The sequence below is a fragment of the Dermacentor andersoni genome, chromosome 4 (genome assembly GCF_023375885.2).
Source record: "Dermacentor andersoni chromosome 4, qqDerAnde1_hic_scaffold, whole genome shotgun sequence".
In the NCBI taxonomy this organism is placed as follows: Eukaryota; Metazoa; Arthropoda; class Arachnida; order Ixodida; family Ixodidae; genus Dermacentor; species Dermacentor andersoni.
Genome location: NC_092817.1, coordinates 17,666,031 through 17,680,888, shown reverse-complemented (window position 1 = coordinate 17,680,888; position 14,858 = coordinate 17,666,031). Strand labels below are relative to the sequence as shown.

The following is a 14,858-nucleotide window of genomic DNA, read 5'->3' as shown; positions in this document are numbered from 1 at the left end:
AAAAGAAATGACCGCGGCCTGGCTCGTTCCCGCACACACGCACCCATGGGGACAGCTGCGGCGAAAATTGCGTAGCATTAGTACTTTTCTGCTTTCTCTTATTCCCCTCATTTCTCTAGCCGTATTGATGCAACAAAATTATTCGTGCACCCATATTTTGCTTCCAGGCACATCGTGTCGAGAAAAGAAGAGGCCGAGCATTCTGTAGGGTGTTTCCTCGAAAGTTTCTGGAATTTGGGCGCCAAAGTGTACTCAGTGGGCATGGGAAAATGAGCCAAGGAGGACATTCATTATCAGTGCTGTGCAGTACCTGTAAACGATAAAAAATATGTAACATGTGCGATAATCAACATTGCGTGGTCTTGCCACTCCTATATACTGAAATGTTTGGCGCTATAACAACGTCGCAGTCACTAGAATATTAACTAGTGCACACGCGAGCCGATGTAAGTTTCTTTACGGAGCGGATGTGCGTTACATCATGTTAAACTGACGATAGTATACAGCAGGATTTCGATGACGCGATTTTCGCTTGACCTGCAGACGGCATCCAAAATAAAGCGAGGTGAGGACCCGTATTCACAAAGTAGTTCAAACACAAGTTCAAACCGATTCGCAAAACACTGCAGGCACCGGCCTGTCACGATAGCAAACACAGCGAGTTAACACAGCCGGTCAATGTCGCACAGTTTTTATTCAAGCGAAAGATATATGTTTGCATGCGACTTCTAATCTCCAAATTAAAAGGATCCATTCTTGGCTTTATCCACTCGTTATTTTTTGGACTCGGAGAGGGAAACGCTGCTTTTAATAAAAAGCTGGAGACGTTTGCCCGGCTGACAGCCTGGTATGCTATACTTCAGATTCTGGATGAAAAATGTGACGGCGCACAGTGATTACACAAACGCACAAACGGCACATACACTCACAGCTACGCATAAATACTCAAACTGTACCTAAAGTTTGATTGAGGCTCGCAGTTTTAAGCAAACATCAGAAGCTCTTTTGTTGCGCACCACGCGCACGCAGTATTTCTCCACAGACCATACTGTCCTGCAGCTTCGAGCTTGAGTCGCGGTTCAAATGCAGCGCAGCCTTCAGAGATTGTACGTCTGCTGAGCCTAACGACGGTAATGACATAAAACATGCCGTAGGCCCCCTGAACACATCGGCGAATCTAATAACAGAAGTTCTTATTTAAAGTAGATGGTGTATAGCCACGTTGGGCCTGATGCGATGAAGGTGTCCTTGTTCTTGCATGGCATCGGCCGCATCGTGACATGTTACTAAAGGATTAATTATTTATTAAATTATTAATTGAAGGAAGGAAGGAAATGTTGGCAGCAAGAGTAATATGTCGCCGACTTATCCGTAGCTATAAATTGTTAAATGAATGGGTGTTGATTTGTCAAGTGATACATTTCCGCAATTCATTTTTAGCAAGAAGACCGCGATGAGAGTTTATACCTTTGGACACCTCGATGTTGGTGAGCACAGACTTCTGGCACGCAAAGAACACGCGTTCCTACTGTTAGTCACCTTGTGATCGAAACTCGCGACACGTTGATATGCACGCACGCGTGCGTAGCAACGCGCCCGTCATACTGTTCTGAGTGAATCACGGCGCTTTCGTTATTCTGGTTAGTAAGCTATGAAATACATGCACCAGCACATTTCTTTTTTCAACGTAGTAGTGTGCAACAGTGTCGAAAGGTCGGACATAAGTACATGTTACAAATACTTCCACTATTTATCGCCATTATTCCCGTCTCTGCACTTTATCCTATAAACCTTATCATTTACACTTTGTCCTTATCCACTTTTTAGCCGATTATTGCAACTCCGCGGTGGCCAACGTTCCCGCGTCAGCCGTCGGTCAGGCACTTAGGCTGCGACCAGCAGAATTTTACGATTTCTCTTGCAACAACCACAAATGGAAAAAAGAAACAATAAGAATAACAAAATTAATTCTTGTCAAGCTGCATGCGACACCGAACAGCTCCCTCCCTAAATTTTAGTTTGCCAGAGAAAGAGTGCTTTCCCGTGACAAGCACCCTCAAGCTGTCTCTTCCTGGGCGAGCAGCTCGCACCGTCTCATTCGCTGTCCCGTGGCGCCGGCCGGCAGGGTGCTGAACTTGACCTCGCGTCGATGGCGCACGGCGGACCTGTTGTCACGCTCGACATACTCCCCCTCGTATAACGGAAGCCATGGGGCGGTAAGTGGCAAGCCGCGTGCGCGACACGTGGCGCCTCTCCTCGACAGTGGGTCGACACGCTCGGACGACCACCGCCCAATTCTCTCCCTCACGCGATATGCTCTCCACTTCGCTGGCTCTCGCGTGCCGCGCGCCTATCTTGCCTCGTTCACTAGGCCGGGATTTTTCCCTCTCCAGGAGACCCATGCCTTGGGTTGATACCCTCGCCGCGCTGTGCTTGACCTCGCACCCTCGCGTTTTCCCTGTCTGCTTTCTCCTTTTCTCTCTCCTTAAGCAGGGTGTGTTGCGTGTGTTCCGAAAACACCCGATGCTAACAGAAATAACGTGTTGACCGCGCTCGGCTGGTCTCCGTCCGACCTCCTGCCGTATCTCTTTTTTAATCTCCGTTAGTGCTCGGTCACGCACAGCAAGTAGTGTGCCCGCGCGCATTTGAGGGCCTTGCTAGTGGTGGTGCATGAAGTATAGCACTTGGATGACGTGTTTTCTTGTGTGAACGCTGACCACCAGCAGCGAAACGTGAGAACAGGTTCTCTGTGCGCGTGCGCGTCTATTTTTTTCTGCGCAAGCTATAATGCTGCTCAAGGGGAATAACATAACAAAAGGAAATGTAAGTAACAAAGCGTTCTTATTTTTGCACCGAACCAATTTGCGTAGCCCGAACAGCGGTATTTCGCAGTTTTTTCAAGAAAGCATTGTGCAAGAAGTGCTGTTTTCCTTCCCGTACCCTCCACGTTTTATTGTAAAGTTGAAAGTTCAAGAACTGCTTCTAACACTGCAGGAAAGCAGGATCTTGCACTGTTTTAACAATTACTAAAGGACCCTCGTACTGAAACCTTCCGACCTTGTCAGTAATTTTATAGTCTGATAGTGGCCTAGAACTGGGCTTCGTCTACGACCGACGAGAGATTCCACACACATCCCCACCATACACATATCTCCATACAGTGCCTCAAACGCCGAAGGCATCTGAACCGGCGTGATTAAAATCACTGTGGAGAAGCATGCGTTACGTAAGTACCAGGAGGCGCTGGACAGTCCTTTTACTTTCTCTCTTTCTCTCTCTCTCTCTACGGTATTTTCAGGTTCCTATTAGGTTTCGACGTTTTCAATTGTGATAACAGAAACACTTGCGTGAAAGCGCTGCTCCAAGCACCCTATTGGGACAACCCCTGCGTTACTTCGGCCGTACACTAATCTTAATTAGGACCGGTTGGCGCGTACTTGACCAATGAGCGAAACTGTACTTTAGAACAGGTCATACAGCATATGTCATACGGCAGACGACACAAACGAGCGTCTGACGAGCACTACACGGCATACAGATCCCCATGAAAATTATAGCGGTAACTTGGGCGCCGTGATTGTTCAGCTACCATATGAGTATAATGGTTAGTACATGAATGTACATGAAGCTCTATTGAAGAAATAAATGAATCTGGAATCTTGAATTTGTCTAATATTCGCGCTTGTGGCTACAGACGTGTTAGCGCGGCATTATTTATTACACTTTATGTTTCTAAATTTTCAAGAAACTAAACGCACGAAAGCAATGAAACACATGCACAATCATTGCGGATTATCGCAGTTATAACGCAATGTTTTGTTGGAAATTATCAATTTACGACGTCTCAAATCAATTTGAAGCCAGAAGGACGACGTTCAGACCAACCCACGGACTCAGCTGGAGTGACTAGGTCGCTCTAACTCAGCATCACTCCCATGCCATCTAAAACGCATGTGCTTGCAGCTCCCGTATAGACGCCATATAGCGCCGGAGTTCCCTCGGCAAATTTTTTCAGCAAGCTCAGTATCGTGCGCCATCTGCTTGTAGGCCTTGTTCTAACCCGTGTTGTTTCCTTCATCATCTCTCTAGTACTGCCGAGACCGGCGCGACTATAGTTGCTGCAGCAATTTTCGAGCAGTTCAATGTGCTTTCTGTGCCCACTGGAAAGCGCTAATGATGGGGTACATGCGTGAGAGAAGTGTGACCTGGTAGAACAGCTACCGAGGTGCAAAGCGTAGAGAGCAAATTCGCCAGCGCTGTTCAGTTCTTTATTTTTATTTATGTCCCTATCTTTACTACGTGCTCACGCAAGGACACAGGCCCACAAGCACACACCCGCGCGAACAGACGAGAGAAAGTAAAACACGGGGCCGCTGCCTCGCTAACACTGGCGCAGTGCATGCGCGCAGCAGACAATGCCGTCACGCAATTAGGCCACCCCAAAGTCGCGTTCGAGACCTCTATATATCATCGTGCCATTATGCGCGTGCCATGTTTACTTCGACTTCGACGAATTTCGTTTCGACATTTCGCGCCCAAGCTTCTTCCACGGCACGCATTAGGATGACAAGTGACAGTCCTGCAGGAGATGTCGCACAGCAGGCGTTCATCACTCTTGACGCAAATGACTTGGTGGTTCCGGGTCGCCAATGTCATACCGTGATAGAACCTCAGCATTCGTGAAGTATTGCGCACTGTGTATAAATAGGGAGCCTATTACAGCAATATCCATGTGCGTGGCACGATGACATTTAAACGAAGAAGTGGTTTTAGGCCACAGAGGAGCGTAAAAGCGTGCAGGCATGTTTGTGATTATGATGGTGGGGATGATCGTCATCATCATATGATCATTTTCTTTGAAACGAGGTACTAACACTCACTGCAAGGCAAGCTCTCTTTGCACTTTTCCTCTTGATGTCTAACTCGCCCGAACGACGCTATTTTGCGAGCCGTTAGCAAAACATGTAAAAACTATAAAAGTAGCACATTTTGACAACCATGCGCCATCTAAAGGCAAACTGCATTTACAGGGTGTTCCTACATTCATATTGTATCGAGTTCTTCTTTCATCATATGTTTAGAGTCTTTCAGAATGTATTAACTCCGTCCCACAGATCAGCACACATGTAGTCGCAACAGAGACTCGTTGTTTGGCCGAAGCTGCCTATAGGTGGCTGCATGGGTATCAAGACGCAGTCGTTGTTCAAACTCTTTACGAATTTATGCCTCTCTTAGCTTATGTTATCAGAGAATGAGGTGAAACGGCAACTAGTTTCGTTGGCCACTGTTTGAAATGAGTGTATACAGGTACATGTGGCTCTCGAACAACGACGCACTTAAGTTTACTCCCTCTCCTTGGCTCTTTAATCCTCATTCCCTTTATCTTTTACCCCGGAACTGGACGGCCAGTCGCTCTACACTGGCTAGGCTCCCTGTATTTCTCTCCTTTCAAAGAGCACCACAGGAAGTCATGCATCATTCCAGCAACTGCCTCGCCTATAACAGGGTGTCCCAACTATCATGCACCAGGATTTAAGAATATGCAAATGCTACGTAGCTGTACACAACGAAGGTAATGTTTGCCGTCGTTTGGAGATACTCAGATTATCTTTAGCATTCCGCCTAACTACATAATTATTCTTAATTAAGTAATCAACTTCTCAAAGATTATATTTCGATGAAAAATGTCAGTGATAAAATTGTAGAGCAAAATGAAAAAAACTCCCTATACAGCTTGCTGGTGCTCAATGCGTGCTACATAAAAGGGTTTTTTCGAGCGTGAAAGAAGCCCTCGAATACACGCAAAGTGAGGGGCTTTAACACAAACGGTCTCCTCGATTTGGCTGCACTTTCTGCACTAGTTCAGGGGGTGCAGCACTCTAGCACTCGATTTGCCAGTGCAGCTAGCGCCACCTGCACTTCGGCACTCGATTTGACGTCGTGCTGCACGAGTTCATGTACACTTCGGCACTAGACTCTCCGCAAGTTCTTTTCTCGTGCATGTAGTGCAAGGCTTTTGATAGCAGACGACACATGCGGCTCCGTGGCCATGCGGGTGTTGGTAGACGGCATCGACGGCGCCTGCTATTAGTAACGCAGCACGGACGCCAGTTTTCTTCAGGATGTGTACGCAGCATCTTGTTAAGGGCGCTTTCCGGGTTCAACCACATCGGTCAGTCGTTTGAAACGTTGTGCCATATATGATTCAGAAAGGTGTGGAAACCACGCTTGGTCATGCTTTCTGAATAATGACACACCAACAAAAGAAAAGCCACAGCCACCCAGTCGCAGCAGACGAAGGCCTGTGCGTTTCTGCACTTTTGTCCTCGATTTGACCGCTGCACCGAAAGCGCTAGCGTCGCGCTACACTCACACTTCAAGAACTAGCGCTGCACTGGCACGACACTTTTCTGAACTAGTACGAAAGGTGCAGCCAAATCGAGGAGACCTAAAGTGTCTCGAGCGGCCAGTCGCGCGGCAAATGCAGAAAATAACAAGGAAAAGGGAAATGAAAGTGGACGACAAGGTAACATGTCGCCAAACTTCATTTCCCTTTTCTTCATTCTTTTCTACATTGCAATTTCAACCACAGTTAATTTCCCTGATGCTTTCCTTGTCTCCATTGTCTGTTGGCTTTATATGGCCCTATAATAAAACAAATCAAGCCCCTCGGTTTCCCTTCGTCTCTCGCTCATTCATAGCGAGGGTCTCGAATCTGGCAATCTTAATGTCATTAGGTAGCGTAGGTTTTTTAGCTACTTGCCTGCTCTCCTAAGTTCACGTGTCACGTGAAACCGTAGGGTAACAAAATTATGCGTGACTTTGCTATCGCAAACACCAGAGACCAGCGGAGCTGGGGAAAGTTAAGGCTTCAGAAAAATCTATGCCGTCTTCCTTTGTGGAGGGTTTCGGTTGGGACGGCGCGCCATTTGAGGCAACCGACATAACAAAGCGATTTGTTGAGACGCCATATGCGTCGGTGTCGTGTGCCAGACGCTGCACCAACGCGACGCGGCGGCAACCGCCCGCGCCTTAGCTCTGATCACAGTAATATTCTTACACCGTGGCTCTGATGCATGCTAGCTCCGGCGCCGTGTGTCTGGTAGCTTCTTGAAATCCGCCGAAGCGAGCGCGCGGGTTTTTGGCGGAGAGCAATGAAGTCGCACCACCCGTGTCCCCACCGCGCCGCTCCTCCTCCCCCGCTAGGCTCCACCCAGCCTCGCCGTGTCGCTATGCTGCGCGATGCTATTTTTATAGTGTTTGCACTCTCTCTAAGCTATCTCTCCCCCAGCTCGGCGAAGCTGCGAACGTCAAGAGAAACCTAGCGAGGTTCTAACAGCTCCACTGTAAAGGGAGGTTCCACATCCCCCCACCATCGTTCTGAGTGGCGCTGGCTAACCAGGACTTTTTTAGTAAACATAAATACGTATGTTATTGGACGGATCGATAGCCGCCGCCGTAGCACAATTGGCAGTGCAACACATGCGTAATGCGCAGGTTGTGGGTTCGGCTCCCACCGGCGATATGTTATATAACTTAAAGTGGCGTCCACTTTCACTTCTATTTGCCCTCGCCCACGCTTTATGATTTTCTAAATTTCAATTTCAACCACAGCTAATTTTTCCGATCCTTCCCTTGGCTACATTGTCTGCCAGGTTCATAAGGCCTCGATTAACAAAATGGAGCCCCTAGGTCTCTTTGTTTATTCTCTCGTTTATATATATATATATATATATATATATATATATATATATATATATATATATATATATATATATATATATATATATATATGTGTGTTAGGGGTGTGCGAATATTCGAAATTTCGAATACGAACGGAATATTTTCCTTATTCGAAGCGTATTCGATTCGAGAAATGCATATTCGGAAATTCTCGAATATTCGAGGGCGGCCGAATAACAGTGGAAACGGCAAATATTCGGACAGACTGCAAATAATTGAGCAATTAACGGATTATATGCTTGCTCCGCTTTCTCCTAAGAACATGTTTATTCACTGAGAACTTCGCCCGATTCGCTCATTATCTGTATGCTCTGTTTCAATCTGCATCAAGTCCATGACACATGATCAGTTTCGGTTTCCTTTTTACCAAGCTTTACTCCAGGGCTCTTTCGTAACGATATAAAATATGCATCTAGAAAATGTTACCTGGACAATCTTTAGATGTTTGGAAATTAAAAAGAAGATAATATATGAACGAGGAGAGCATTGCATCGCCATCAACAACTCCCGCCTTGTGTTCCCGCTGTTCTAAGGTGGTCGCCGGCTCTTTGCTACGTGCTGCGCTGCTGCTCTGTGAGGCAAACGCAAACCACGCTAAATTCGCCGCTGCGCTATTTGTAACTATCTGAGTGCTGATACAGCCCTCGCTCAAGCGTGTTCTCTGAGAGTGGCATCAACTGCGGAAGACGAGCTACCGAGCAAGTAAGAAAAGAAAGCCGGAAGAAGCCTTCTTTGGTGGTACTACACAAGGCTCTCGCAGTCGACAGCTCGGTGGAAGTCGTGCGAACGGGATCTACAAACGCCAACGGGAACGACTATTACTCTTCAAAATCACATGAAACAGCACCCTTTGTTGATGGAAGAGCACAAAAAAGACGCCGCTGCAAACGCGCCGTTGAAGAACCAACCGACACTGGACGATATACTACAGCAGAGAGCAGCCATTGTCTCTGGCAGAAGCGGTCGCCTTAGATCTTCTTCCTTACAGCTTTGTAGGAAACCGGGGGTTCAAAGCAGTGATTAAAGCAGCTGTACCGTGCTACAGTCCGCCGGCTCCAACAAAACGGTTGCATGTGCTCGTCCCGCGCCTGTACGACGAAACAAGAGCAAACGTACGACACGATCTGCGAAAAGCACTTGAACAAGGAACAAGCACTCTCGCTTTGATACGAGCGATATCTGGACGTCACGTGCCAACGATGGCTTTATAAGCCTCACGTGTCATTCTATTACGGTGAAGTTCGCGATGAAAAAGTTCACTTTGAACGCGCGACATATGCCGGATAGTCACACGGCTGTGAACATAGCTGCCTCATTGGAGCAGCTATGTACCGACTGGGAGATATCAATCGCGTGCATGAAGTACATCGTGACGGGCAACGGCCGCAATATCCGTGCGGCAGCCAGGAGACTGCCATGGCCTGATTTGCGCACACTCTGCAGCTGGCGATAAGCGATGCGCTGTTGTGTACTCCGGCAATCAACAGACTCTGCAAGAAGGCGAAAGCGGTAGGACACTACAAGCACAGCCTTAGTGCGCAGAAAAGACTGAATGGTCTGCAGAGGCAGTTGAACAAAGACGTACTCTATGTTGTGCAGGATGTTGACACAAGATGGAACAGTCAGTACCTCATGCTCTCGAGGCTCCTTGAAGTCAGAGTCCATCACACTTGAGCTCACCACTTCGGACACGAGCATATATATATATATATATATATATATATATATATATATATATATATATATATATATATATATATATATAGATACCTTTATTTGACGCAACTGTGATCTTATGTGCTGAAAAGTACCCCTCCTTGTCATGTCAAATTCCAATTATTTTTGGAATACTGCATTGCCTCGTAGGTTGCAAAGGCAACTCAGGGTTTGCTAACAATCTTCCAAAATGTATCAAGACCCGTTTTGCGGAGTGCGAATTTGACGAAGTGGCCAGCCTGGCCATGTTTCTTGATTGGCGCTTTAAGGCCACAGTTCATCAGGCATCTGGTCAGATGATCTGGCTGAAAGACCTTGTGACAAGGGAGCTCCAGGCAGCTTACTTGGAACCCAGTGGGGACACTGCCGTGCGAGCGTCGACTTCCTGTCTACTGGTGGCATCCAATGTACGGAATGCTTTTGACGATCTAGTGATGAAAAAGGAGGAAACATTTGGCATCTGACCCTGAGAGGGAAGTTGCAGACTATGCGGAAAAGCCTCTTCTGGAAATGGGCAAGAATCCTTGTGAGTGGTGGCAGTCCATCGGCCGCTTCAAGTAACCACTTTTAAGTGCACTCGCCCAGAAGTACTTGGCCATCCCTGCCACCTCAGTTCCCAGTAAAAGAGTCTTTTCTACCGGTGGAAATGTTGTCACAGTGCATAGAGAGCGTTTACTTTCTGAACATGTTGAGCAGTTAATTTTCCTTCCCGATAATCTGGAACGAGCGTTTTACCTGACTGAGAGCATTACCTGACATTACCTGAGTGCATTAACCATAATTAGTTCCTCTTTTAACCTGAAGCAGCTTTGTAAAATGTAATAATATATTTAAAAGTGTAATAAAGATATTCTTACCTCGTTTTGCAATTTTTTAATACTACACATATATTCGATATGCGATTCGATATTCGAAGACAGTTTTTCGCCTTATTCGTATTCGATTCGTATTCGCAAATTTCAATATTCGCACAGCCCCAATATATATATATATATATATATATATATATATATATATATATATATATATATATATATATATATATATATATATATATATATATATATATATATATATACACCTGTTCGTATGCATGCGCAGCGCTATAGCACTGTATTGATATTTTTCACGTGACGTCACAGACCCAGCTTTTCACCGTGCCGGTGCACCAGCATGGCAGCTACGATGACGTCATTGCAAGCCATCTGTAGTTGCATGTTGCGCCACTTGTGCAAAACATGCGCCACGCGTACCCCGCTTTGCAAGTCACACGCCCACCGCGCGACGGCCGAACTGGCATTTATGGCGATGAGCAAACGGAGCGGCGCAGCAAAGACCGGATGACACGCAACCCATGTGGCACAGCACGGCGCAGCGCTGGCGAGTCCACCGCTGCGGTGGCACGCACCGCCAGCGACACCAAGTGCATCAACAAGACCGCCGCTATTTCCGGTGCCCACCGGCGGGGGAAGTTTCACTGGGTTTGTTGATTCGCGTGCGCCCCGAATTCGATCGCTCAGCGCCAAAACGCAGCATGTCGTCGTGTGTATACGCTTATAACGCATTTACATGCATACGTACACGCTGGGGAGCTGAACAATAGCCGTTTCGTGGAAAACTACAGAACCAACCCGCGTACTGTATCGACTTGTGCGTAGGTTGTACGTACGGGAACGCCGGTGACGTGCATTGCCTTTCATACAGCATATATTTTACTTTTCAGCTTGTACACTATACCCAACAATTCTGTGCCCAGCTGACTCATGTCCCTCTTTCCATGCCCTGTTTTGACAGTAACGTGCAACGTTGCGGAAAACTAACCAACGGCATGGTGCGGTTTCAGCCTCTAATTGGCCGACACCCATGTATGTACGCACAAGCCTACGCACTTGCAGCGCGCGCTGCCGCCGTATCGACTGACAGCACCGATACTGGTGGAAGGCGATGGGAGAAGTCAGGCTTGGAAGAAGTCGATTACAAGCTGCCTGGTGATCAGCGGTCGCAGTCTGGAACAAAACGATGTCCTGCGGCCTATATCGAACTGCGGCAGTCAGATAGGTGCAAGTCTCCACCGCGGCCGCTCGATAGGCGCGTCTACACGATTTGCGCCGCAGACGCTTCGCTTATCGCGTTTCCCACAACGCCGAAGGAGGGCGCTCCAGCTGTTTAAATTATTGAAATACATGGCCGAGAACGCATTAACCTTAGATACCGAGTTATGCGTTACTTCGCACATAGACACGCGTGAAAGAAGAACGCGGGTGACAGTACGATGACGGGAGGAGAGCTCTGCTGCGTGGACAGCTAGCTACCGGTGCCGTTCGTTCCCCCAGTTACTGTATTTCCTTCGTTCGGAGCGGACATACGTCTGATTGCCTACGTCTGTCGCGTGAGATGATTACGTGACACGTAGAAGCCACTCTGGGCTGCAAGCGGAATTCGAAAACAAAGAATTCGTTTTTGCCTATTTCGGGCAGTGAAACAAGTAAGATTTTAGCCGTCACAGAAAGAACCCATATATATGTAATCACACACACTCACACACACTTAGTGCAACACATCTGCTTTACGTGCTTATACGGCCAAGTACGCGCGATGTCCCGTTTTCATTCAAAATTTGTTGTTGCTCATCTGAGGCATGTCTGTTTATTTATTTCAAAGTGTCCTTGTTTACCTTTTTCGAAAAAGTAGTTCCGGTTCAGCGAAGTTATCGATCCAAAACTCATCACCAAGAATACGCGAAGAGGCGAATGCAGTTGACGGGTCCATGCACGCTAAGGTTACCTTAAATGTCACCTCCAGCAAGGCGACTCGTCCGCATCGGTACCTGGCTTCCACCCTATACATGCTTCGTGTTCGTTACAAACGGACACGTGCTGAACTTGTACGCCCGTCACTGCATCGATCCCTACAGTCGTTGCGCGCGGCAGACGCAAGCGTCTTTTTCTTGCCTGTATATGCTCAACAGGAAACAGCCAGGCAGCTTTAATTATGTCGTCCTTGCAATCGATTCGAAACAATGGGCCAATTTCCTTGCTCTCTCTCTCTCCATCTCTATCTCCTCCCGCTCTCTCTGAGTGCACGCGCCTATACGACGAATGCCGTCTCCTGTCGGTGCTCGCAACAAATCGGTAGGAAAAAAAAAACAAAGCAAGGAGCTGAACGGAATGAACAAAAGGTGGATGTGCTTGAAATATTGAGGAATGCAATCTCCATGCGAGTCTCAGTGTTGGCTGCAAGCGCTCAACAAGTGAGAGACAAAAACAGGCCGCATACATTAGAATAACGGTGTTTACGCGCGCTGGTACCATACGACTACGCGCTCGTGCAAGCGCTATTCGCTGTATCGAAGTGCAAGTTAACGGTGCCAAGCGATAGAATTTCTTTTATGGACTCGTTCGAGAAATTTAAGTATCCTAGGAAACTGAAATACACTCATATTTATATAGCACAGTGCAGAGAGCTCGTAAAACGAGGGGGGGGAAGGGAGGGAGTGAGGGGGAAGCCTAATTTGTGGACATATGAGCAAGGCTTATACGGGAACGAGCATTCAATCAGTGCAGAAACTTGAACGTGTTTTGCGACTGACTGTGTGTATGACTGCCTATTATTTTTCCTCTCTCCCCTTATCTATTCTTCTCCTTTCCCCGTCCCCAAGTGTAGGGTAGCCAATCGGGCACGTCCTTGCTTAACCTCCTTACCTTTCGCTCTTAGTTTCTCTCTCTCTCGACGTGTTTCTCGCATAAGTAAATATCTTTCGCCTCAGCTTCCACGTTTCTCTTTCTAGCGTTTAGCGCAAAAGCTTCAGAGAGGGACAAGGCAGGACACACACGAGCGCCCATGTGTGTCCTGCCTTCTGTCTGCCCCTGTCTCAAGTTCTTGAGCTGAACACGGTAAAAGTTGTCGTACCCATAGAGTTTCAAACAATTACTAGAGGGAACTGCGGCGCTAGTGTCTATGGGAGTTGCAAGCAGGGCGGTTCAGTCAGCCTATCTATTTGCCTGAACTTTGTCATTCTGGCTTTGAGTGGCTTGGTGACTTTGCAAACTGCTCATTTTCAAGGAAGTACTCTGTTGTAAATAATTAAATAACGATTATTAAAGTTGCCCGACGGCAGGATTCGAACACAGGACCGAGGGCACAGAGCCCCGATATTGAAACCATTACGCACGGACGCATGGACAAGCGGTGCCACATGCCATTAGCCGCGATTATGCGTCTTCGCATACTCCTATTGCCTTCTGAAATTAAAAAAAAATTATCGATTGCTTTGGAATTTAGGTCAATGAAGGAAGCTAAAGCGTCGAATCGCCGTCGCCCCACTGCAGGACAGCCGTCGACCTGATGCCTGAAAATTCTGCAAACGCTATGCACAGGCTATACCAGCGTTTCTTAAATATATTGTGGAGAGAGCGTTCAGTTGTGAATAGTTCAGCAAATGAATTACTAATTAACCAATTACCATACTAATTAATATTACTCAAGCACCATTTCGCTGTTTTCTTCATACCAAAATGCTCTCCGTGGCCAGCAATACGGGTGAGCAAGTTGTTTTAATTTTATTTGACATGGAATGACGTTCGAGCATTGTGGGGTTAAGTTACATTTCATTCATAAATTTGCACCTTGTGCGATGACTCTATCCGAGCGGTAACGCTCATGGTAATTCACTTACTCTCTCTCTCTCTCTCTTCTTTTTCTTAGCAGGTGCGTTGAAGATACGCTACAACTGCCGCAGCTATCAACGTGGTGGCGAGCAGTACTGCCAGCAGTACATACATCTTGTTAAAACAACGGTTCCCTCACGGAGGAGCCTCCTGTGCGGAGTGGTCAGTGCAAGCGAACCGGACACTTTTTTTGAAAACTTTCGTAAAGGCAACGCAAGTAACGAAGTCCATACCTGACGCGAGGATGTGCGTAAATAAATAAATAAATAAATAAATAAATAAATAAATAAATAAATAAAAATAAATAAACGCAATTATCAAAAGAAACGGCAGGTCTACGCACTCGTTGGTATTACGAGACAATACCGGACGGCCCCAACCTGAATAACGATGCCTGATTGCAACTGTTAGAGCCAACTCATTCTCGCAACAGAGCTTGAATACCGTATGGATATATGGATGTTAATTATAAGCACTCCATTTTAAACGGAGTGGTGGTTGATTCCACAAACCTCGTTATTTATTCCTTTGAGAGCGTTTATTATCGGCCCTTAAGACCCGTCGTTTACTTCAATAAACCATTAAAACTGGAAGAAATTAATTGCCCTAAAGAAGGCATGACTTCGTAAGCGCACTGCTTAAGCGCTCTGCAAGTCTGAGATGGCATTACATCTTTTTTTCTGTGAAGTGCACAACACTGCCGTCCGCCTAGCTTGCGGAGGTTGCTACAAG

At 46.8% G+C, this 14,858-nt stretch overlaps 1 protein-coding gene and 1 long non-coding RNA gene across 8 annotated transcripts in view; one reads left to right on the top strand and one right to left on the bottom strand.

Annotated features, from left to right (window-relative positions):
- LOC129386117 (uncharacterized) overlaps positions 1 to 14,435 on the top strand; it is a 35,126-nt gene extending 20,691 nt beyond the window's left edge. Inside the window, exon 2 of the long non-coding RNA XR_008613589.1 lies at positions 14,164 to 14,435. This is a non-coding gene — a long non-coding RNA (uncharacterized lncRNA). The remainder of the gene's footprint in view (positions 1 to 14,163) is intronic.
- LOC126535801 (uncharacterized) overlaps positions 1 to 14,858 on the bottom strand; it is a 78,271-nt gene that overhangs the window by 50,860 nt on the left and 12,553 nt on the right. The window lies entirely within an intron of this gene.